This window comes from Gorilla gorilla, chromosome 19 (assembly GCF_029281585.2).
Source record: "Gorilla gorilla gorilla isolate KB3781 chromosome 19, NHGRI_mGorGor1-v2.1_pri, whole genome shotgun sequence".
Classification (NCBI taxonomy): domain Eukaryota; kingdom Metazoa; phylum Chordata; class Mammalia; order Primates; family Hominidae; genus Gorilla; species Gorilla gorilla.
Genome location: NC_073243.2, coordinates 37,589,689 through 37,615,856, shown reverse-complemented (window position 1 = coordinate 37,615,856; position 26,168 = coordinate 37,589,689). Strand labels below are relative to the sequence as shown.

Below are 26,168 nucleotides of genomic sequence, written 5' to 3'. Positions count from 1 at the left end.
CTTTCCAGCAACTGAACTATACCTCCAGGCCACCCCAAGGTATGTTGAAGGTAAGGCTTGCCTCAAATGGTTCCTCTCTCACTAACCTGGCCCCTGGCGAGTGAGGTTGGATGCCAATGCCCTGGATTTTTAAACTTGAAGCAGGTGATACAGGGAACTATGGGATACTTAAAGGTGAATTCTGGCAGTACCAGCAACATCTTAATATTGCTTACTGGTGGGGATTTCAGGGGCAGCTGCAGCGCCATCCAGACCCTTCTGTGGCATGACCTTGGCTGTGTTTCCAGCACCTGGACTCTGTTGGCACCTGGAAATCGCCCAATCTTAGTTCTCCATGCACATTCTCAGTTTTGCAAGTTATTCCTTCTCCTTCCAATAACTTCCTTTTCTGCTTAAATTAACTAGAAATAGTTTCTGTTATTTGCAACCATGGATCCTGACTAGCCCTGCCTCCTTAAAGTTGTTTCAATGGATGAGTGACTATTTAACAAGTGAGCTATGCTCATGGCATCTTATTAAAAGGGACTGAAAGTAGGAGAGCTTCTTGATTGAAGCTTGAAGGACTTTTACTTCTCCAGCTGCTGGCAGTGGGGAACAGGAAAGGAGGTCATTGAAAGCCAGTAGGAGGTGGTGGTCTACGTTAAATCACCCATGTGACTTTGCTACAGCTCCCACACCCTCAGCTTAAAACCAGGTACTGACAGGCAGCCTGTGGATTTATTTTTCCAGCTCTGCCCTACCTGTTTTTCTGGCTCTCCTTTCCAGCCCAAAGTCAGGCCCCACAGCTGGATGAAATAAAATGGTTATATTGGGAGGCCTTAAAATTAGCATGGTTCAATATGTCTTAAAGTTGGGGCCATTCCCTGGGTAAAGAATGGAGGTTTTCTCACTTTCTCTGCTGCAGCTGCTGGGGATAAAAGTCAGGAGCTCTCTGCTCCAAGGGCTCTCCCAACCAGGTCCGACTCTCTCTCCACTACTTTCCAAATTCATTCACTGCTACATTCACCATGTACCACAGTGAAAGACAACCCCACTCCATCAATGGCACATTATCATGTGGCTTTCCATTTTTCCTAATCACCTTATTCCTTTGCTATTCCAAAGTTGAGGATAAATTATTTAACAAGTCTCTAGGGTTGACTTTATGAGAACTTAAAGCCAGTGCCCATCTGCTATAGGTTAGGGTGAGCCAAATGCTGAAAGTTAATCCTTCTTGTTCCACTCTGAAAAATACCCGGCCATGCACACATACACGTGTGCACACGTGAGCAGTCACAGACCCCCACACCCTACAACAGCACCTCCCAAACCACATGGCCCAAGTAGTAAAACATCAAGGCTTGAATCACCATACTCAGGCCAATAAAAACTTAACTTTGCCTTCTCATATAGTTGAGCTTGTGCTTGCAAAATTCCCTGCATGCGCCTGGCTCTGTGATTGAAACACTGTCATGCCTTTCAGACAAGGGAATAGGTAATATTTAAACATTAATATACACCTACACCTTTCTGACACATGCATTGAATGTGTGGAGTATCAGAGATGAAAAGTATACAATATACACACACATCATATTGTATAATTGTGTAATTTATTAATTTCATCACATTTAGTTTAAGAGGCAGAGATCAGCTAATGCAACAGTTTTCAATCTTTTTCAATAGAAGTGGGTTTGAAACTTGGTCCAGCCACATTCTTACTGGATGGCCTTTCTAAGCCAAAGTTCAGTTTTCTTAAATCTGTAAAACAGGGATTAAAAATAGTATGTACCTTACAGTATTACCGTGACGACTAAATGAAATCTTAGCACAAAGCCTGGCAGACAGCCAATGCTATTACTGGCTAAGAACATGGTAGCTATTATTATTACTCACCCCTGAATGGATTGTATTTTGCAGCAGTTTGTCCACAAAACTGCATTTATGAATTAGTCATGAATTTACTCTCGCTGACTTTTAGTATTCAGAAACATTAATGTCACCCCATCAGAACTTCTCACCTGAAACATCAGTTGTTATAACTTCAATAAAAGATAAAGACCATTTCTAATTAAGTTTAACCCGAGTAGTCTTATTGTCAGTGAGTTATAAACATTAGAATTTTAATAAGATTTGTGATACTTTTATGTAGAACTGGCTTAATGCAATTTCATGTTTCAGAAGAGGAAACAAATGTCCAGAGAGGGGACCATGCCTCAGGCCACAAAGCAGCAACACAAACTCAGGTCTCGAACCATGAGGCCCCCTTCAGTCTACTTTGGCTTGTATTTATATCCAACTAAGGGCCTACGGAAGGTCTGGTATATTTTACGGGCCATGTCCTTAATCAGGAACCATGCTGAAAACCTATTGGATTATGTGTCTAGCAACTTACCTCATCCTAACCCTAGCCTTTTTTTGGAAACTGCTCTCCCCATTCCCCACCATGGCTCCTGGTGGCCACGTTTGTAAGATATGAATCAACCCCGGCCACAGTCACTGGGCCCAGGTTGGGCCCAATAGTCACTGGGCCAGGTTGGGCCAATAGGAATATTTCTTAGGAAGATGGAATGAAGTGGAGAGAGATCTAGTCTTCTCCAGGTGGATAGACATCATTATTGGTTATATTTTCAAAAGGTGTGTCCAGGGAAGCAGAGGAAGCCAAGGTGTAAAAAGAGAAAAAATAAGACCCATTATGACTAGAGATAGGAGAGTCAGATTCCTCATGGCTGTCTCTCTCAGATTCCAGTTTATTTTGAGATCCACTGCATGCTTGCCCTTGGGTTTTTGGAAGCACTGTTGAGTAAATTCTTTCCTGGCTTAAGCTAACATGAGTCTTTTCTCAACTAAGGATTTGAGAAATGGGGTTGTATTCCAGAATGCTGGAGCAGTAAGCAGTCCACACTATATTGCCTACTAGAACCTCATGCCTATGGCGAGAGATTTTTCTTGTCCATCTGTAATGATCCTTTCATTGCTTCAAATCTCTTGAAGGTTTGGCATGCCTCTGGCCATGGTCTCTGAAGACCAGGTCTACAATTGTTCAGACCTCCAACTGCTGTGATATTTTTTTGCTTGTAAAATGTCTAATGATTCTTACCAGACTGTTCTGTTCTTTCCACTTCTACCACCTATTGCCTTGAAAGCAACTTGGGCTTCCACAAAACTTGCATTTCACCATCTAGTAGAATACTCTTTGCTTCAATGTGGCAGCTATGGCTCCAGAATTTGTGCCTCTTTTGTCACTCTTGTGGGAATCAGAACTCTTCCCCCAGAACACTAAATGAAGGACTAGAGAGAGGTCACAGTGGAGGGAACCACACACATTACAGAACACTCTCAACTCTGGAGCTGATGTGGAGGGCACACTCACTGTGAGAGCACATCTAAGTTTGAGCTGGGGATTCTGCCTAGTTGTAGAGCTTACTCAGAGCTCAGGGAAAATATAGCTCATCAATTGCTGAACTGGGTAGTTAAGTATAAATATGTACATAGGTGTATGTGTATAGAAATGTTTTAAAGAGAATATTTCAGAGGCAAATATTTTAACAAATCAGCCCTCTGCAACACATCGGGAATGTATGCATTTGCAATCTAAAACATGTTTACTTATGCAGGAACGAAGCTTGTTAAAAACTATGAGAAACATTTGGACCCATCCATTCAGCAAATATTTTGTGATTACGTACTATGTGCTATTTAGCTATGTACAAAATGAATAAAGTTCCTCGCCATTGTGAAACTTCTATCTCCTAGGCATGAAAGCTCAAATGGAAATATTAACAACGGCAAATAGTAATGAAAAGTGCTGTCTATTCAGCACCCCTTATTTCAAAGTATTGTGCTAATACAGTTTTTATATGTTATTTCTTATGTTCCATCAGAAGATACACTTCATAAGTGAAGGAACGGTCTTTGTATTCATCATTCTGTGTCCAATGCCTCACCCATATTTGGTCTCAGTAAATATTTGTTGACTAAATAAATGATCCCCCCATAAATTCTGAGTTTGGTATTATTATGCCCATTTAACAGGTGGTAAATTGAGGATCAGAGAGGTTAATAATATGGCCCAAATCACACAGCAAAAAGAGCTAGGATTTAAACCTAGAGTGTTTTCCAATACACCAAAATATTACTTTTGCATATATTTGTTGGAATAAAGTGTTTTGGAGATCATGTCACTCTTTATAATAAGTTGGGTCTGTAGGGATGAATTACAGCACTTGCAGTCCCTGGAATACTATTCTGTGCCAACAAGAGAATACAATCTCTGATCAAAATGTTAACTTTATGTTACTTACATATCCCAGGCTTCACCAGCCCAGCTAGTGACTAACAATGAGCTATGGTTAACATTAATAACCCAAAGCCCCTGTTTTTGCCCGTCTGCAGGCTCTTTAGCATATCTTTCCTTAAATAAAACCAACCACCCACTCCTCTTACCCCATCTCCACCATACACACACAAATACTTCTTGAAGTTGTTGAAGATCAGCCTACATAGATCTCAAGCCCACTTGTGAGTTGGTCAATAGCCACCATGAGATATCCACAGCTTTTATCTTCTACTGCAGCTTTGCTTTGTCAGCCTCTACTGTGAAAGGAGCTGTTGAGGGTAACTACACTGTTACTGCTGTTAATAGTGCCTTCTGGAAAAATAAGGATGATGCCTCTCAGCTCTCCCAAGCTTCCATCCCTGAGATGGAGCTGGATTTTGTGAAGAACCCAGGAGAATGGCCCAATAACACATGTGTAACCTGCTCCTGAAGCAACACTCATGCATCCTGAGTCTCACAGTGTCTCTCCTTCATGCCAAGCCAAAATGCTCTCTCTATGCCCAAATCCAGGGACAGGAAGCCTGGGGGAGTGCAGAGATTCTCAAACATGTTCAGGTAGCAGAAGACCAGGAAGCATGGCTTCCCATGAGCTCTGGAAAGCCGTGAGTCATTGATATTTTAAACTAAAAATAACTAAGTACTATGGTTTTGCTAAATGATTATCCTGATCAATATTAACAGAAAACAGAGTTTAAGCACATGCCCACAAATACACAAACTCCTTACTGAGGAAATTCAACTCATTAACTCATTAACACTGTATATGTGTAAGTGAGAGAGAGACACAGATTGGGAAAATGTCCATGTTCTTGTACTTTAACTGCATGGCAAGCACAGGCCATGAGGCACCACTGTTCTGAAAAACACTTGAAAAGGGCTGAGCCCAAGAGTTATTCAGGTGATTTGGGGAGTGTTATTTGCATCTCAGAGTCTATACGATGCCATTCCTCTGAACCTGACATCCTACTCTGTAAGATAAAGTGGTTACACTTGATGTTCTACTGGTCTTCATCCTGCTTTAGCTGTCTGAGACTCCCATTGAAATTAGTAGGCCAGGATATAGAAAGTTTTGGGGTAAAAGAACATGCTTCAGGGAGAAAAAGCCAAGAGAGGAGGTTTATTGGGTGGTAAGAAGTTTATGATACAGCTCAGAACCTCACTGTGGTCTAATATCTACAAGGGTGGCACTGTAATTATAAGGAATTTTACAGGGAACATTCCCAGCCAGGAATAATATAATTTTAGTCTTTTACCCACACTTCTCAGTGCCTATGCACATGAACTTATTGAGCCCTGTAGACTCCCAGAATGGGTCATAAGTATCATTGTGTCTTTCAGGTAATAAAAGGAGTGTTACCTCTGGGCTCCCAGAGTTACCCACCAACTCAGTGGTCCTCCAGGGGTGGTCTTGGCTCCCCTGGTGGTCTTCAATGGATTTCCAGGGGCCTCTGAGTTACCCTCCTGGAACAGTCATGCTTGTCAATAGCATTGTCTCTGCTTATGCTCCAGGAGGGATTTAGAACTCACTTGTGCTGTGCCTTCTGAGAGTTTGCCAGACTTTAACACCATTCTTTTTGTTTCCCTTAGGACATCGTCCATGCCCACCCTGTCCTTCATTTTTACAACGTTAAATCATTGAAGGTGTTAGATGGCCTGAGTGTTCTCTGGTTCTGGTAAGGTAGCTCTTTCCTCCAAAGTGTTAGATTCTCTGCTTCATCCTGGCTTTTGGCTAACATAATGCCCTGTAATGCTGAATTTCATACCTTCAAGTGGGCATGGCATTGTTCAGAAGTGTTAGCATAGAAGTCATCTCCTGTTAGAATAACAGTTGTTTTTCTCATCCAAAGGGAAATGTTGGTTGTCAAGATATCACTCAGACCATGCTACTTTCCTGCCTCATAAAAGGCCAAGAAAGGAAACCATGAGAAAATAGAGAAATTATTTGTAGGTCAAGGTTTGTTATTCAACATTAAGGTTTCAGTTTAGTGGAGAGACAGGAAGGAAAAGAACATACACAAGCCCACCCAAACAGTTTATTAATGTCCACATTTTTTTCTTGTTATTGGCTGTTATTTCAAAGGCTCTTGAGTGAATACAGAGTCGTATATTTTTCTAAAGTAGTAACTGTTTGCAAAATTCTATGTTTTATATTGAAGCTCCTATCTATTGGCTCAATTTTTCAATAAAAGAAACTTTAAACCACAACAACCTGAGATCCCTGGAACATTTTAAAACATATTTTGTTTGTTTGACAATAAAATTTCACATCTGGGCTGACAAGCCTTGTGCCAAGTTTCAACCTAATGCAATGTCAAATGGATGAGCTATTACATTCAAGCAAGCAAGAAAACTCAGGCTTCTGATGGTTTCTTGATAGCCCTTTGCCCACAACCTGCTGCTATAATGAGAGTGTAGCTCTGCTGAGTGACCAATGAACTCAAATTCCTGCTAGAGACCCTCTTTCTTGGAAAGAAACATTGCATTTTAAATTTACTCTTCATTAAGAGGTTATTAGGCAGAGCCCAAGTATCTGGCCTTTTCCATTTATATCATCTGTGCCAATAAATGCTCTCATAAGCCTAGTTGTAAGACTCTAGTTAAACGTGATTTGGCTTATTCAAACCAGTTCTCTTTCAGAGGCTACTGCTTCTTTAGTAATTACTTCCTGTTCTCTTTCCTCTGCACAGCAACAGTACTTTATTCAAAACCGAATGTAAGTGGTCTGTAACAAACAAACCCCCCAAATGTGTATGGGTTCATATGTGATCAAGGTTTATTATTTCTTGCTTATATAAAGTTCAAAATATGCTCTCCATCAGCAGCCTGCTCTGCATCAGCATGTGAGGCAGGGGCCCAGGGTCCTTCCCCTGTGACTCTGCCATCTATCTCACGTTAACTTTCTGTATCCACCCAGCATAGGGGAAACAGCACAGCAAATCACATCCAGAGGTATTAAGGACCAGGAGTGGGGTGTCATGTATCACTTCTGTTCACATTCTTTTAGTCACAAGACCAAACTGAACCACAAAGAAGTCTAGGAAATGTAGCCCAGCTCTGTGCCCAGGAGGAAATGGGATTGGTGAATCATGATCTGGCCCCACCCCAGCTCTAACCATAACGTCAAATGTTATAGCATTCTGAACCCCCACTCCCACCCCACCACAGAGAGTATAGGGGCCACCAGCCCAGGGACTATCATAGAATCATATCTACCCTTAGTTCTGGATCCTGCTCTCTGGGTGAAAAAATGGGTGGATTTCAGCCAGAAAAGGAATAGTGTAGACATATTTTATAAATCTTGGACCTCTTTATTATGAGAACAGACTATGAGGCAGAGCAGATGTAGCTGTTAAGGCCGTCTTTTGCAAAATTGAAGAAATTGTCTTTTCTAGTTATAAAAATAATATGCGTTCATTGTAAAAATTCAGAAAAATGCTGAAAACATTTTAAGGAAGATAAAAATCAACAATAATCTTTCTCCAAGATATGCTAAAAAATGTTTATATACACTGATATATTTCTTATGTACATATAATTTGAATTAATTTGTGTCTGCAAAACAGATCATACTGTGTGATATATACTATTTTGCAATCTGCTTTTTCACTTAACAAGATATGTTATGAACATCAATACATGTAAATAAATATAGATCTGCATCATAATTTTTGGCTACATATTATTTGATCATATGGACATGTGTGAGAATCATATAATACATTTAGCTTAGCTGAGCAAGTGCAGACTTATTCAGTGAGACCTGGGATTACGTCTATCAGTTTATCCCCACAGCATGCCAAGATATCTTGCTTGTTAAATGAAATTCATAAGAGGCCATGGTTTTGGACTAGCCTCCTGCGCTAGGCTCCCGCAAATCAGACCAAACGGGATGGAGTCACTCATGCTAGGTGCCACCTGATCCAACTGAGCTCTGAAACAGGCCAGTTTTAAAAAAAGAAAGAAAGAAAAAGGCCAGGAGAGTCATAGCAACCAATCTCAAGGGGCCCAGTTCACTTCAGCCGGCAAGCTAAAGAAGTCCCCTGGGTTTAAACCATACAAGGAAAATAACTTTGAAACAACCAGTCTGCTTTTCCTTTCACTGTTTCTGCTTTCTTCTGCCTTTTGCTGTCTGTAAAGCCCACCTCCTCTACTCAGCTCATGGGAACACTTATTTTATAGAATGTGGTGTTGCCCGATTCTAGAATTGCAAATAAAAGCCAATTCAGATATTTAAAGCAAATTTGTTATACTTTTGTCTTTTAGTATGCTCATGATAGATTCTCAACAGGGCTCAATCAAGCAGACCTTTGCAAAACTGGGGGTGCCTCTCAGGCTTTGGTGCGTATGCACATCACACGGGGATTTTGTTAAAATGCCGATTATGATATAGAAGGTCTAGGTGGGCCATGAGATTCCAGAATTTCAACAAGCTTCCCAGGAGATGCTCAAGCTGATAGACACTAATGTCTATCGTTATTCAGCAAAAAGTCCGAAATGGCTTTTTGCACTTTATGAGTATAAAAAACCCCTTGAGGGCTAAATAATTGATTGGAAAAACAAATCTATGGAGTGCATGTATTTATTTGGTTGAAAGATGGTCTGAAGAGCTTTTTATAAATCTGTGACCCTACTGGACCAGCAAGGATTTAGACTAGTCAACTAGGGGGGATTTTGCCACCCAAGGGACATTTGGCAAAAATCTAGAGAAATTTTTGATTATTATGATTGTGTATGTGTGTAAGAAAGGGAGAGGGAGATACTGGCATCTAGTGGGTACAAGCCAGGGATGCTGCCAAACATCCTACAATGCACAGAGAAACCTCCACAACAAATAATTATCTGGCCCAAATTGTCAATGGTGCCACTGTCAAGAAACTGATCTAGATTTTTTTCAGATAATATTTCTCATCTGAACCATAGAACACAGAAAATTATTTTTTTGACTATTTTCTCAATTCTCTGAAGTCTAAGTAACTGGTAGTAATCTAAATGCATAAGAGACAGCTAATTCATTACATACAATGGATGCTTTCGGGAATTCCAGCTCAATTCTTGTCCAGAGCTCTTATTTAAAGCTGGTTGTGGCCAGGCATGGTGGCTCATGACTATAATCCCAGCACTTTAGGAGGCTGAGGTGGGTGATCACCTGAGCTCAGGAGTTCAAGACTAGCCTGGTGTGACATGGCAAAACCCTGTCTCTACAAAAAAAAATAAAAATAAAATAAAAGAAAATAAATAATATATATATGCCAGGTGTGATGGCGTGCACCTGTGGTCCCAGCTATTTGGGAAGCTCAGGTGAGAGGATTGCTTGAGCCTGGGAGGTCAAGGCTGCAGTTAGCCAAGATCGTACCACTGCACTCCACCAGCCTAGTGGCTCAAGGGAAGTCAAAACCTCATTGTTTTGTTTTTCTCTCTGCCTTCCTATTTCCCTCCCTATCTCTTTCTCCCTCCCCGCCTCTACTTCCCTTCCTCCCTCCCTCCCTCCCTTCCTTCCTTTCATGAGTAGAGGGATCTGAAATGACTTTTTACACTTTATGAGTATAAAAAACCCCTTGAGGGCCAAATAATTGATTGAAAAAACAAATCTATGGAGTGCATGGATTTGTTTGGTTGAGAGAGTCTGAAGAGCTTTTTATAAGTCTGTGACCCTACTGGACCAGTCTTAACGGAGAGCTGTAGCCAATAAAGCAAGTCCAGCCAAAGGTATTCAAGATCTGTACTTGAGTTTCTTGAACACCACAAAAGGGGTAATAGAACACGACAATATTTCAATACAAAGAAAATGTAAACATTTTGTTTTCTTCATTTTCTCGTATATATAGCTGTTCCCTCCCTTTCTTGATTGAAATACCACTCAATTCCTCCACCAGCCTTAACTAGTCTCAGACCTTTTATATTTCTCCCCAGTTACTCCCAATTCTGTGTCATAAAGGATCAAAAAACCAACCTTGCTGAGAAGAATCTTCCTTCTTTTTATTAGGTAGCAAGTGTAAGACTCAGGATTCCAAGAAATCAGCATCAGCCAGGAGGATTTTCAATAAACTCTTCTAGGTTACATTTCTACTCAAGATACCATTAGGTAAAACTGTTCAGTCTTCTGCTGATGTGACAGCTTTTCTTGAATAATTTTGAAGTTCCAAACAGATCTGGAGACCCCAAGAAATAGGTCCACTTAAGGCCATGCTCCATGGACATAACATCCCTATGACTTCTCTCTCTACAAGGTAATCAGCCTTCATCATCAAAAGTGAAAATGACATTGATGAGATGCAATTCATGCTGGAGAATAGGGTCTGGAGGCAGGGCCAGTTTGCACCGACTTCCTAGAAATGAATCAAAAGGAAAACTCCAACTTCCCATGCTTAAGTAACAAAAAAACAGAGGCTACTCCCTTTGCAACCCCCACCCCTTTCTGCATCGCAGATGAGAAATGGCAAGTACCTCTGATTGGTCCCCTTCCTACAACCAATCAGACATCTGCATAGGGTGTTACTTGGTAACTTCACTTCAGTCTGACTCGTCACCTTCCACAACCCATTAGACTGGTTGTGGGCCACTCCTTCATTTACATAGGGTGTAAACCAACTAACTACTGGGAAACCTCTAAAGGGTATTTAAACCCCAGAACGTTCTATAACCAGTGCTCTGGAGCCGCTGGCGCCTACTCCCACCCTGTGGGGTATACTTTCGTTTCCACAAGTCTGTGCTTTTGTTGCTTCATTCTTTGGTTGCTTTGTTTAATTTGTCCAATTCTTGGTTCAAAACGCCAAGAACTGGGACAAGTTGTAGTCAAGACCCTCCACCAATAACACAATTACGATTCTTCCTTTCCTATTTGGCAGAGTCAGACTTCCTCTTTTCATAAACAGAAATATGAAGTAGCCAGCACGCCAAAATTGTCATAACATTGAGTGAGAGGTAAACAGTGAAGAACGCCTGGTGATTTCCTTGTTTCACCTTCTTCCAAGCTTTGCTGTGCCATGTGCTCCTGCTGGCAGGTTACCCAGGAAGGAAGCATTGTAACTTTGTGGCTGACCAGGCAGGATGGTCACACGGCTCCTGATGCAGGCCCAGACGTATTCACGAATCACTCCATAGTGACTCTGATGTGCTGCCAGAGTTGAGAACTAAAGATTAAAGCCCTTGGCTAGTCAGGAGGATTCCATTCCTCCCCAACATGGGCTGTACCCTCATTTAACCAATGCCTTGCCAGCCCATGTTAGATGGATGTGATGGTTAATTGTATGTGTCACCTTGACTGAATTATAGGTGCCCATATTAAACCGTATTTCTGGGTATGTCTGTGAGGGTGTTTCCATATGAGTTTAGCATTTGAATCAATGGACTCAGTAAATTGCTCTTCCCAAAGTGCATGGACACCATCCATTCGACCGAGTGCCCGAGTAGAACAAAAGTCAGAGAAGGGAGAAATTTGACCTTTTTTTCTCCCAGCCCGCCTGCTTGGGTGGGACATCTCATCTTTTCCTGCCCTCAGACTGGGATTTATACCATCTGCTCTCTTGGTTTCCTGGCCTTCGGACTGAATGTGAATTATACCACCAACTTTCCAGCTAGCAAAACAGCAGACAGTGGGACTTCTTAGCCTCCAGAATCATGTGAGCCAGTTCCTCGTAATAGCTCTGTGTGTGTGAGTGTGTGTGTATGTAAGGTCTCCTATTGATTCTGTTTCTCTGGAGAACCCTGACTAATACAATGGACATCCTGTCTCTTCTAAGAAAACGGTGAGCCACATGCACCCCACAACACACACACACACCTTCCTTTGGTTTCCAGTTGTCTGGCATTTACCTTGGAGCAGAGCTTAAGTCTTTACAGTTGCGTAATTTAGGAGCACACACAAAAATGATGTTAGCAGAGAATATTTGCTAAGCAAATTAACAGTGCAAATAAGATTAGAGGGAGGTAAGGAGTATGTTTAAATGTTGAAATGCTTGAGGACAAACTGTGCTCAATCATCTTAAAACCATCCATTAATATGTAAGTAATTTAAAATTAATTGCAAATGCCTTTGCATTTAATTGCAGGCTATGCATTGTTGGGATGTGTGTGTGTGTGTGTCTGTGTAATTGCTAATATAGATTTCTAAAAGGTATATATATATTGTTAAAATAAGTAAATGACTGCTTTCCAACTGTTCTATGATTCACACATTTATATCACAAACATCCTCAACATACCAGTCTGTATCTATGGATTTGAATGAAATGGCATGACCACTACGGCCCGTATTTTGGAGACAGCAAGCCCCCGACTGTTCTTACAGCACCTTGCAAGATCCCCCACATACATATGGAACTTCCCAAAGAGTAATTTTCATCCATCTGTGAGTCACCTTAGGGGCACTGCCTGTCACTGCCTCTGCTATCCAAGTTCGGCCCCAAAGGGCCTCTGCTGCCTGTCCCACCACGGCCCTGACCTCCAGCACCTGCCTTGGCCTCTGCTGTTTTGCAGCTGCAGTCTCCTGCAGATTCTGTCTCCCTGAACCACATTCTTCCTTCCAAAGGGCCTCTTCCTGGCCCAGGTTCAGCTAATTCACTCTGGCCACCAGCACTATCAGTCGCCACAAGACCCTGACAGCCTCACAGTCTCGTGTAAATTAGAAAGGAAAATATTCACCGCTTCTATGACATCTTCAGATGGGTATGTTCCACAGCATGGTTCCTTGGGCCTCAGATTATTACCAGGTTGATTGTAACACCTGTCAGTTCACACTCCCAGCCCCTATTCTTCAAGGAATGGAGAAATGCCACCAAGGCAGCAGGGATGTGAAGATTCCATATCCAGATACTATGCCGTGTGTTCCAGAAATACCAACTCCACTCCAAACAGCAGGCTGACTCTGTGGCTGAGTCTGGCTGGCCAGGCCATATTTATCTTTTTAATTCCATATATTGAATTTTCCCTTCAGGAATCTACTCTTTCTCCCCTCTACCCATGCACCGCCCCCCCCCCCCCCCCCGCAACCACCTCAACCTTTCTAAACATGTTTGCACACATTTGAATCTCATTGAGGACATGGTTCAGGCAGGAACTTACCTCCAGGTTAATCCATTGCTGCCAGTAGATTTGGGAGTAGGAGTGGGGTGGGATGGGGGCAGAAAAGGGTGAGGTATTGATATTCGGCACTTTTCATGATCAAATACAGATTTAGTAAACTAAGATTTTAGCCCAGTCAAGACGCTAAAAATGAATTCATATAAGCATTTTCCTTAATCTACATCAGTGAGGAAACAAACTTCAGAAGTTCACTCATTTCTTCCCCTCATCAAGTTTTAAGTTCCAGGGTACATGTGCAGGATGTGTGGGTTTGTTAGAGGTAAATGAGTCCCACGGTGATTTGCCCCACAAATCAATCCATCGCTTAGGTATTAAGCCCAACATCCATTAGATATTTTTCCTGATGTTCTCCCTCCACTTGCCCCAGTGTGTGTTGTTCCCCTTTTGTGTCCATGTGTTCTCATCGTTCAGCTCCCACTTATAAGTGAGAACATGTGGCATTTGGTTTTCTGTTCATGTGTTAGTTTGTTGGGGATAATGCCTTCCAGCTCCATCCATGTCCCTGCAAAGGACATGATCTCATTCCTTTCTATGGCTGCATGGTATTCCATGGTGTATATGTACCACATTTTCTTTGTCCAATATATTGTTGATGGGCATTTGGGTTGATTCCATGTTTTTGCTATTGTGAATAGTGCTGCAATGAACATATGTGTGCATCTTTATAATAGAATGATTTATATTCCTTTGGGTATACACCAGTAATGGGATTGCTGGGTCAAATGGTGTTTCTGCTTCTAGACCTTTGAGGAATCATCACACTGTCTTCCACAATGGTTGAACTAATTTACACTCCCACCAACAGTGTAAAAGCATTCCTTTTTCTCTGCTACCTCACCAGCATTTGTTTCTTGACGTTTTAATAATTGCCATTCTGACTGGCATGAGATGGTGTCTCCTTTTGGTTTTGATTTGCATTTCTCCAATGATCAGTGATGTTGAGCTTTTTTTTTCATATGCTTGTTGGCTGTATGAATGTCATTCAGAAGTTCATTCTACAGTACTTATAGACTTCTACTCTAGGAGCATGAGAGAAAATCCAAGTGTATTGGGGTAACATTTTGAAAAATTAAGGTATATATTTTCCATTACATATAGAGATAATTTTTAAGTTGCAAATTAATGAAAAAGGACATTCATGTGAGGTTATTGTTCAGAATAATTTAAAAGACCAGAGAATGAATAATACAGTACATTAAATAATACAACAGCACATTCGTGTGGATCTTTTTAAAAGCTCTTTATTCCACATTTACTCCAATTTCCCAAATCTTGATTTAGACAGCATCCCAAGAGAGCTATGAAAAATAGTTAGTAGTAGACTAGAACATTGTAATTTAAGTACCACCTTGTCCCCCTAGCTCCAAGGAAAGCGTCTCTTGGAATGTTTAGAGAGCTAGGAAAAGAGTTGCCTAGACTTTGTCTTTGATACTTTGGTTTTGCCAGCTACTGTCTTGCCCTTAAGATTTATCTTCTCCTGTGGTTTCAACTAACACTCCTACAAAAATGATGCTCAAATCTGCCTCTTCAGCCTTGATCTCTGCTAAACCTTGGATATACAACTCTAGGCCACACCTGACAGTCCTTCCACCTTCATCTAGAGCTCAGTGACTGATACCATATTCAGTCATTTCCCTTCCCACCATATTCACTCATTTCCTTCCCCCAAACCAAGTCTGTCTCCAGACTTGTCCATTTTCAATCAATCATTCTATTTTGTAATTTTAGTTACTGTAAGAAACTTAGTAAATATTTTTTTCAAAGGACTGGGAGGCTTTCAAAAAGAGTTGTTTATTCCCTAGTACTGAGGTGGAAGTGTTTCTATCTCTCTTATTGCTCTTCTGAGGGAAGGAACAAGGCAGAATTATAAGCAGAAGATTATGATAGATGTGGAAAAAAGCTTGAAGGAAGGCAGCTACTATCTGTTGGCTGAGATGGTGAGTGGGCAAGGACTCCAGCACCAGATGCCAATTTGAGGTGAGGCCAGTGGCCTAAAGCCACTGCTCCCACATTCCCAGCATCCGAGGGAGCAGGTTGCTGGGTATGCTACCTCTCCTGGATGTGGTACAGGGTCTGCACTCAGCATGGCCACATGAAGATGGGTACTAAGAATACAGTGATGTCACCAAGCACAGCTGTTGCAATGTCTGCCTTAGAGTTTTGATCACAGCCTGGCTTAGGTTTTGTACTGTTACTGGCTGGGCCTGAGCACATTTTGTGCTTTCTGGCCTTTTCCACACCATGCTCTGCTTTCCCCACCCATTTACTCCACAGCTGCTGCTGCTGCTCATAGCCTATTCTCCATGGCCACTTTTCATGCCAATGTCAAGAGCAAGAATGTGGACTGACAGCTGATATTGACTGGCTCTTTGTCTTCTTGTTGAATTAAACATATTAGAGGGGAGTTGAACTATCCCAACTTTTCCTTTTACATTATTCTTCCAATTTCCAAATTTCCCTTAGTGGCTGAGAACAGAGACTCTCTAGCCAGGCTATCTGGGTTCAAATCCTGTCCCCACATTTTTATGAGCTATTTGGTGTTGGCCAAATTACTTAATTTCTCTGTGCCTCAGTTTCCTCATCTATTAAAAAGGGATAAATAGTTCTTATCTCAAGGGGTTATTGGGGGAATTAAATGATTTAATATATTTAAGGAACTTAGAATAGTGCCTAGCCTTTAACAAGTCCTAGCTATTACAGTTTTTATTACAGAGAAGGTATTCACTTCACAGTAGTGATCCATACCACAATTGAAATGCTAGCCTTTCTAAGAGTTATAGCCTTATATATATCTAAGAGAGATAGAAATTAATGAAGATAGAAAGGCTATCTTTCATTAATAAAAATAGGTGACATTTATATTAGCTAAATTGTAACATGTTACAATTGTAAGGCAGTACACATTCACTATCTCACTAAATCCTGTGAAATAGACAAAAATGGAGGCTTTTATTTTGCCTAGTGTATAAGCTTTAATAACTTGTCTGAGATCAGAGTTTATAAGTAGTTGAGTTAAAACTTATATTAAAGGCTTTTGACTCCAAATTCTGTACTCTACCTTATTAAGCTGCCTCAAATTTTTATTGATCTATTCAATCAATATTTGTCGTGTGTGGACAGATCTGTGATGAAGGAATAGCTGCCAACAGCAAGACTAAAGGTGGACAAACTGATTTACAACCATCTGCCCAAGAGTTGTATTCTTCATAGTATAACATTTAATTGGTAAGTTGAATAATCGATTGGATCAGCTCACTAGTTAAAGAAACTTTTTAAAGAGAGTGACCTAAATCAGTCAGGGTTTGGTCAGAAAGTCAGAAAATTATTCTAGATGTTTTAGCAGGAAGGAATTTAATTCAGGGAATTATGTGCCTATTAGGAAACACGTAATTATGTGCAGTTAGAAGGATTGGGGGAAGTATAAGTCACGAAGAGCCTCTGCAGCCTTTGAGGAAATTATTAAATGCCTCTGGCAGTTCGAGAACAGGCAGATCATAGGCACTCACCTGGAAGCCACTGCAAACCTCACTTACATCTTCCAGAAGTCCACCTATTGCTGCCTGAAGGGGAGTCATGATGGCTTGTTCTCTTCTGCCATCTAAATCTCACATCAGTGCCTTTCATTGGATGAATGTGAACCAGAGCTCTGCTGGCAAAGATGTCTAGGAAATGTAGTTTCTCAGCATCCGGTTATGTGAAACAAGGGAATAGGCTTAGAAGGACAAGGACGTTACTGAGTATTGATAAACACTAGCGCTTTTCCCATTGATTTGTAAAATGCCTAGTGATGGGGGCAATTCTCTTCCTCAAGTGCAGGAGGCTGAACCTCATTTAACCGAGACAGGTGTCACCATTAGCTAGTCCCATCACAGTAAAAGTCTGAAAATTTTCCCTTTGCCACTGTCTTAATGGCAATAAAACTGCCAGAAGGTATGGCTTTTACAATACTCTCCATATATTGGGCCCATATAAAGGAGAATGTTCAAGTTCCAGAAGATCTTGGGGACTTGGGTTGTCATTTGTGTTTCATGATAAATATGTAGGTGATTTGCAAGTAGTAGTCAGGGAAAAGCCCTCACGTTGTTCATGGCTCATGTGGCTCTTCGGCATTGGTGGTGGGTCATCTTCCCTTGAATGGCGCACATATTTCACACTCAGAAACAAGCACCTGATTCCCATGTAGTTCTTGTGAATCTCCCTCTCCGTGCTGACTCTTCTCCCTATACAGTGCTTCCCTCAGAACAATCTCCCAGTCTTTGGCTACATGTGCCCCCAGTCCAACTCTCCTCCCTCTTCCCACCCACAGTCCAGTAAGCCTTTAGGGCTAAGGGCCTCCCTTTACCTTCTTTCTAATTCCAACCTAACACACCATTCAATTTCCTTTCAGTTCTCAAAGGCATTTCCTCTTGAGAAAACCTGATTCTAACAAATTAAAAAAGTTGGTTTTCAAAACAACTGTTTCTGGTAAAGGCTGCAAGAGCTTACTTTGTAAGACCAAAACTGCACATTCAAATATTTTTCTTTAGAGATATTTCTAGAATCAGATCCACATATATACAGTTACTTGATGTATGAGAGGCACAATAAGAAAAGGATCTTTTTTATGTCATGTAGAAATAATTAGATAGCCATATAAAAAAATTAACCTTAACCCTGACCTCACATTATACTTAAATATTAATTCAGGATGGACAATAGCCTTGAATGTGAAATAAGTATTCTAAAAGAAAACATGGAAGAGTTATCTGTATAACCATGGGACAGGCAACAATTTTTAAAAATTGGGACACAAAGAACCCGCCCTAAAATATAAAGCTAATAATAAATTGGATTTCATTAAAATTAAGAACTTATGTTCATCAAAAGGCACAAGTAAAAAGGCAAGCTGCAGACTGGAAAAATATTTTTTTACAGTATATATGCTTATTGAAAGATCGACATTCATGATATATAAAGAACTCCTATGAATCAATAAGAATAAGAAAACAATGAATATAAAGAGATATTCTTGGACAGGTACTGCATAAAACTATATATAAATATATAAAATATATATAAATATATATAAATACATAAATATATATATAAATATAAATATATATATCTATATGCATATATATAAGGTTAAATAACCATACGGAAATTGTTCAACATTAGTCATCAGGATAGTATAAATTGAAACCACAATGAAATACTATTATTACACACTTGCCAGGACACTACAATTTTAAAAAGATAGACAAAACCTATTTTTGGAAAGGTTGGGAGCAACTGAACGCTCACATTATCACTGGTGGGAGCAGAAAATAGTACAATCACTTTGGAAAACTGCTTGGAACATCTACTTGAACTAAACATACATTGTTTTCCTAGACTTATGCCGAAGAGAAATAAAACATTTACATCCAACAAAAACATTCACAAAAATGCCCACAGAAGTTTTATTCTTAAGAGTCAGAAACTGGAAATAATTTAAATATCCATCAACAGTACAATGGATAAATAGTGACATTTATACAATGAAATACTACACATCAATAAAAACATGAACTACTGCTCCAAACAGATAAATCTAAAAGACATTACGTCGAATGAAAGAAACCAATAAAAAAAAAAGTACATCCTGTAAGATTGTATTTATATGAAGTTCAGGAACAGACAAGTTACTCTACAGTGATAGATGTTAGGATAGAAGTTATTCTCAAGAGTGGCTGGGTGTTGACTGGGAAGGGGCCAAGTGAGCCTTCTGGAGTTTGTGGGAATGTTTATATCTTGATCTGGTTGGTGGTTGTATGGGTATATACATTTGCAAAAATCCACTGAATCATGTGCTTGAGATTAGTGCACTCACTGTAGGCATGTCATACCTCAATTTAATAAGAGGGCAAAAGAGCTGATTTGGGAAATTTAAAGAGAAATAAATTTTTGTCTCTTTTTTTCTAACAATTTAAATTTTTCTCCAAAGAATGCATATACCTCTGACTGATTTAGGAAAAGGGCCACAAACAAGAGATTCTGGAAAGAAAAGAGCACATATTTGCTTTTTCTTGCTATAGAGAGACATATGTATCAGGATAGGTGGTAGAAGGGCAAACAAAGAAAACACCACCCTAGCCAGGTTGCCCTGAATAGCCCCAGTGTCTAGCATAGTGCTTTATCACACAATAGCAAATAAACATTTGCTAATTATCCAGCTGAGTGTTTATAAGCAGACTGAGTGTTTATAAGCCCCATTAAAGCCTAGGAAACAAGCACAATGGAGTCAAGGTGCACATATTTCACATGCTCCCCTAGAATGGCCTTCTCCCCTTGATGCTGGGCTAGCCCACACTAGACCATGCTCCCCAAGCTTCCAGTTGGTCAGCATAGCCCTCCTTATGGAGAGGATGGGCTCACCTGATTGTTGCCTCTGGAGCCTGGGAAAGTCCCTTCAATGTCAACTTCCTGGCATGCCTCCCACTGCTCCTCTGGCTTTGCTTGGTGGCCTCTGAGTAAACTAGACAGGCTACATCTGAACAATTCCATCATCAGCAGACATGCTTATCTCAGTCTAGCCATAGACTTAAAAGTACCTGCACTTTACATTTTGAAAAATCCATCCTGTGTCTACAGAAATGAACATCCCCTCCCATGAACTCCTAATAAATATCTGGAAGATCTCAAGAAGTGAACCTTGGCTGACCCACTTGTGCACATCTTTAAAATCCCTCTCTTCCGTACTTTCTGTGGAGCCAGGCGAAGGGTCTGAAAACCCTTGAACACTTTTGTGAACTGTAAATTCAGGGAACTGTTAGTTTGAGGATTTGAGGAACAGATTTCAGGAAGTAGCAAGGAATAATCATGTTTGGGGTCATTTCATCATTGTCCATTCCCAAGGGTTTACATATGTTCTTTGTCTGTATCCCTACAGATCTGCATTTCCTGTTGGAAGGAAAGGAACCAAAGTCAGTATTCAATTTGCAAATGACATTAATCAAAATTGTATTTTAAGTGACAGCTCTTGGTAATGTGGGGATAGCTCCAGCTCTCACAGAAGATCTATTTTGTCTGCTTGAATATGAGCATACAGCAATGCATGTCCTCTCTGCATAAAAAATCATCTCATAAATATATATTTCTTTCCCATATGGCACATCTTTTCAGGCCTCGTTATATGTGCATTCAGAGGAACAGCTAGCAGTAGCTGAGCTGTATGACCAAGTTCATTCTATTTTAAGAATCTAAGACTTTGACCTCAGCTCAGAGCCATACTTCAAACGGATAGATTCTATGTCTTATGATGAAAAAATGGGAGTTCTTTACTTGATGAATTTATTTCATCATTTCTCTGGGATGGAATAAATGAAGACAGTGATAATTAGAGACTAAGTTTTTTTTTTTTTAATCTGTGTAGAATTCACAGAATCTGCAAGATTGGGGTTACAGTGCAGAAGTCACAGACTCTGCAAGTTCTGAGTTATAGCCTAGAAGTAGAATCCTTTGGTGTTTGAACTTCTATTTTGGTCAAAATATGACTACAGGGGAAAAGGATTAGAACATTTTTTGAAAGACTTCCAAAAGTATCTTAGACATCAAAAGGGTTATATAAAACATTTTAATGATTTAATGTAAATGAACCAGAAATTGATATATTGTATTTCCTTTAGATATACACAGGGCTTAAAATTAAAGGGAAAATGCTTACATATATGGTTTCTGATTTTATTGAATCAAAAATGTTTCTAAGACTGATTCTATGCAGGATAGAATTAAAGCAGAGTAGCTTGCTTTTCCTAAGGAAATAGTAATTTAGTATATTTTAAACTCATGAGTTCTATATCATTCCATATCCACATTGTTTAAATATAAATCATCTCTACTCATTGAAAATGCTTAGGCTACCATGGTAACAATACGTTTCATTTTCTTCACACTAAATAGCAACTTACAGCAAGTCTGAAAAAGACAGAGTGAAACGTGGGTGTCAGCAGAAATTACAAGGATATGTTAAGGCGGAGGTTGCAAGCTGGTGGCCCATGGGCTGAATCTATTCTATACTCATGTTTTATTTGGCCCATAGAGCATTTAAAATGTTCTTGAATTATTTACTAGCATTTAATATTCAGGTGATTTGATTAAGAAGATTCCTAGCTTTTTGATCAGTGGACAATCTGGTTACAGTAAACCAGATTGCTGCCTGGACCTGAGGCCAGGCTGCCTCTTCAGATGAACATGAACTCTCTGGTTCTGTAGTTTGCCACAGCCCCTCCTCAGTGGCTTCAGTTGGTTAACATCACCTGCCTGGTCCCTCTGGCCTTTGAGTGTGTGATCCATACTGAAGAACAGAAGTAGAATGCAATGCTCTCTGAAAACTGCATCCTTCTTAAGAAAAATATAGAGCATTCCCTGCTCTATGTTCTTCAAATGAAAAATCAACTCCAGATTATTCAAAGTTTGAATAATCCTCAAATGCAAATTCTTTGCTTTATACCTCTGCTCCATCCCAGATCTCCCAGCTCGTTCATAAACCCTTCATCAGAGGGACAGAAGAATCTCGGAGCCACATCTCTGGCAAATATTTTAGTTATTGACACAGCTGCTGAAAAGAGCTGGCCCTTGAAAATAAAAATAAATTAAGGAATTGACTATTACAATTAATTCTTTAAGTTGTATCCTCAGCCGCTGAGTATGGGAAGCTACATATTTCATTGAGCTATTTAATTATTGCCTGGATTCTTTGGTAGACATGAAACAGCAATTAGTTCAGTTGGCCCAGGTTTTTGGTTAAAACTTTGTCCTGAGGAGGGCAAGATAATGAGATCAAGTATGGCATGGCCCAGTCACATATTAATGACCACAGAAAATACCCTAATATCAAGCCAACTAACTTGCACAAGTAAATTGTTTATCACAAGGAAAGAGCATAAAAAATGTACCTGAATTATTAGGAAAACCCATCATCATGAGTAAATAACTAAAAACATAGTTGTAAGCAGAAAGATGTCATCTTATTACAGAGTTATTTATACTTGCTTTATAACCTTGAATAAAATGGCCAAGGCTATGCAATATGTCCAGTTTTATAACTCATAAGACAGCCACTTATTACATCCTAGAATCAGCTCACAATATAGGAATCCTACAACCACAGAGTTAGGATTAAACATGGCATTGGTTTTAGTAGAACTCAGTGCTAAAACAAAATTTGATGTCCAGAGTTTGCCAGGATTTACCTTCCTGGCATGAACTAGAATCTGTGTTTGGTTACAAATTCCTTTCTAATTTAAACCGATGCAGACAAAACTCAATGTCACCACAACTATGCGAGGATAAAATTATCTATTCTACTTGTGCTTATCTTTGACCTTTCTTGGGTTCAAATCTTGCCACTATTTCTCCTCAAAAAATTCCCTATAATAGCCCCTTCCTCTCCATTGTGCTGAGCTCAGCTATGGGGCAGTCCTTGGTGTTCCTTCTCAGTGACAGTCTCAGGGGCATGGCAAAGAGATTGGCATGGAAGTTAGTCTTTGAGAAGATCAGAAGTTGTGACTTGCTGTCATAGTTGAGGAGGACATCTATTTGCTTCCCATTCTAGGTTTATTCAACAAACATTTATTGACTATGTACTCCAGACCAGATATAATTCCCAGGAGAAGACACTTAAATGATTCAGTTCTTTTTCAATATCTACAGTGATGGAAAATGGAATCTTCACTCTGCCACTCTTGCTAGCATATTATCTTCCACATTATATAGTTTCTCATGTCTAGTAAGAAATGTTTGCACTTATTTATCATATTTATTGACTTAACAGTACTAATTTTTTGTGTTTCTGAAGCTATTTCACAAGAGAATATCATAGATAGCAATCAACTCTTGGATGCTCCTTTATTTGCTTTCAAATGAGTTGAATCAATTTAGTAGAATATTTTTGATGGGTATTTTGTCCCCAAAATGGAGAAAAAAAGGTCATTCTTTTGTTATTTTCCACGTGAAAAAAACTAACATTAAAAAATGTATCTTCTGCTAAAAGTCACAAACACTTGGTTCCATTTTGAAATGCAAATTTGCTACCAATTTGTCACTACCAATTTGTGATGTGTCATCAGGGCCTATTTCAAGAATGGCATTTTGATTGCCAGCTCTCCCAGACTATCTCAGTAATCACCACAGTTACGCAGAGTTGCAGAAGGATCTATGGAAGACAAGAGGTTCCTACCAGCTGAAGAGTCAGATAAGAAAGTGCAATGCCACTGTAATGGTATCCCCAGCATGGAGATATCACAGCATCATGCTGCTCTAGGTGACTCACACTCTTCAGTAATTCAGATTTCTAGGGCCTGACTTTAATGAGGCTCTTTGTGTATCCATAGGACTTTCCAACAAAGACGTCTTTCAGGGCCCCACTATAACTCAGCTGCACAATGGAAAGAGAAAATTATAAGAAGTCTTGGACACTGGAAATTTAGACACAAGAAAACCCAAGAGAACATGAGAGAAGAAAATTCTTCCACTTTTCTCTCAGGATGAATGCTTGGTTACTTTGAGAATCAGTACATTGTAATGGGATCCAGTGTACCATGAGATCATAGTGAAAGCCAATTGCTAATGATTTTAGTTAAAGATGAACCTCACAGAGACATAGAATACTTAAAGATCTCACAGAGACATGGAATACTCAAAGATGTTGAAACATGAGTGGAGAAATGTGTTTAATTTGGGCCCCAAATAGTCATTTATACCTATTTTCATGAATGTATCTTCTGCTAGAAGTCACATAAGTACACTTGAGACAAATGTTCAAGTAAGAAACCCCAGCAGTAATTTCCATACCACACAGCATAAATAGGAATCACATCATCAGCATACTGGAGCTTTGCAGTCTGCATCCCCAGCTTAACCCTGTGCAACAGGCTGGCCAGCTACCAAGGACTAAACTTAATTTTTACCCTTGAGTATAAATTAGTCCAGCACAGGACTCCAGACCTGCGGGACTCCAGAGCTTAGCTCAGACTCAGCTTGCCTGAGCCCCACCATGCACTGCAGCCAGGTCTCTTAAGCCCACCAGCTAATTAAGCTAACTTCCTGAAGGGAGAATTTCAAATGTATGGGAGTTGACATCAGTTAACTACTACTGAGGTGGTAGGCAAGGAAAGGGCCATATCAACTCTTGAAGTCTCATATCATTTCTAATTTTGTAAATCTATTAGTAATTCCTACAGGACTGTAAGGCAAGTCTAAGACATGGAAGTTACATTAAAGCTTTATCTTTTGTTGGAAAAGGCTGTCATATATAAAAACATTTTGATTCAGTAAAAAATATTCAACCTAAAACTACTTCAGAAGCATTAGGCCAGCCCATGCTGAGTATAATTAGATTATTCATTTTGAGAGGAAGCTAAAACACCATTCTGATATTGTCATCTTTTTTGCTTAGCGAGAAATTTAGGAGAATTATAGCTGGAACAGAAAAAAATGATATGGATGAAAACCTCAGTAACAAATGAGACACCTTAAAAATAACCTGAGACATTATTAGGAAATACTAAAGGGTTCGCAACAAAGTAGGAGTTAGGGGTTTGGGAAAAAACAGCAAGTACTCTCCATTGTTAGAACTGCACACTGGTTATCACATGAAAAGTGAGGATGGCTCTTGGTTCTCATAAGGAAATAAGAATACATGACCACAATGTTAAAACTGATCAGCAAGAAATCAGATCTCTTGTCAATGGGAGTGGAGAATTAAGTGGCAACCTATAGAAGCCCCATAGGTGTCATTCCAAATAACATTACATTAGCTGGGAAAAGAACCCAATAAGCCCCTCTACAGAGATGCTGTAAAGAGAGAAGCCTGGGCACTGAAAGGTAAGGTTAAATATAGCTTACGTTTGACAGATTAGAGAAAGGGACAAACCAGTAAATTGAGATGACAAAAAGACAAATTGCACAATGTTAATGAAAAAGAATCAAAGTTACAGCAGAGCAGCAGTTGGTGGAGCTCTGAAGAAAGATTAGAGATTTATGGTGAATGATCAGCTGAAGATATATGAACAATGTTGGCTGCCCTGGCAGATGCTGTACGAAAGATACAGTGGGGTGGATTGTAGCATGGTTGTGCAGGTCTCACCTGAGGGTAAGCTGATGAAAGTAATTGACACTGAAAAAGTTTAAAGTACTGAGGCACAGAGAAAATATGAAATATATGGTTATATCCGGGCCAGAGGAAAGAATTATGTAAGTGGGTTTTTGCAATTCCCCCCACCCTGTCAATATTATCTATAGATAGATGCATTATTTTTCCAATGTATGCACATGGAAGCATGATGATATCAAGAATGATAAAGGATCTGAGATTTTACCCAACTTGCAAAATGATAACTTAGCCTGCCACAGTTTCATGGATGCTGCCCAAGGACATGAGACTCCTGGTTCAGAGACAAAAGACATTTTGTTACTTCTATAAGTAGCTATAGCTTGAGTATCATTTTCCTGCGTCAGTTCCCTAAGCCCTAAGTCCCACAGGGGTGAGGTAATGAGGGCCAGGTGACACATGCACATGCAGTAAATTGTTTTTCAGGAGAGGAATTGTCAAGATTCCTCTTGAAGGAAGGAAACTTGAGTCCTCATAGTGGTCTACAAACAAATCTGCGCCTTGCTCCAGAGGGAACACTTTATCTTCAGGGCTTGATTGTTATACCATCATTCTTGAAATAATCCCTAAAAAAAGTTGCCAATTCTTTTACCTACAAGATGTTCAGAAACACAACAGACCAATGATGGTCTCTCAACA

The 26,168-nt window shown here is 39.9% G+C and overlaps 1 long non-coding RNA gene across 1 annotated transcript in view; it reads right to left on the bottom strand.

The window, feature by feature from the left end:
• The window catches only part of LOC129527950 (uncharacterized), a 67,968-nt gene extending 57,311 nt beyond the window's left edge, over positions 1-10,657 (bottom strand). Inside the window, exon 1 of the long non-coding RNA XR_008673056.2 lies at positions 10,269-10,657. This is a non-coding gene — a long non-coding RNA (uncharacterized lncRNA). The remainder of the gene's footprint in view (positions 1-10,268) is intronic.
• Between the last annotated feature and the right edge of the window lie 15,511 nt (positions 10,658-26,168).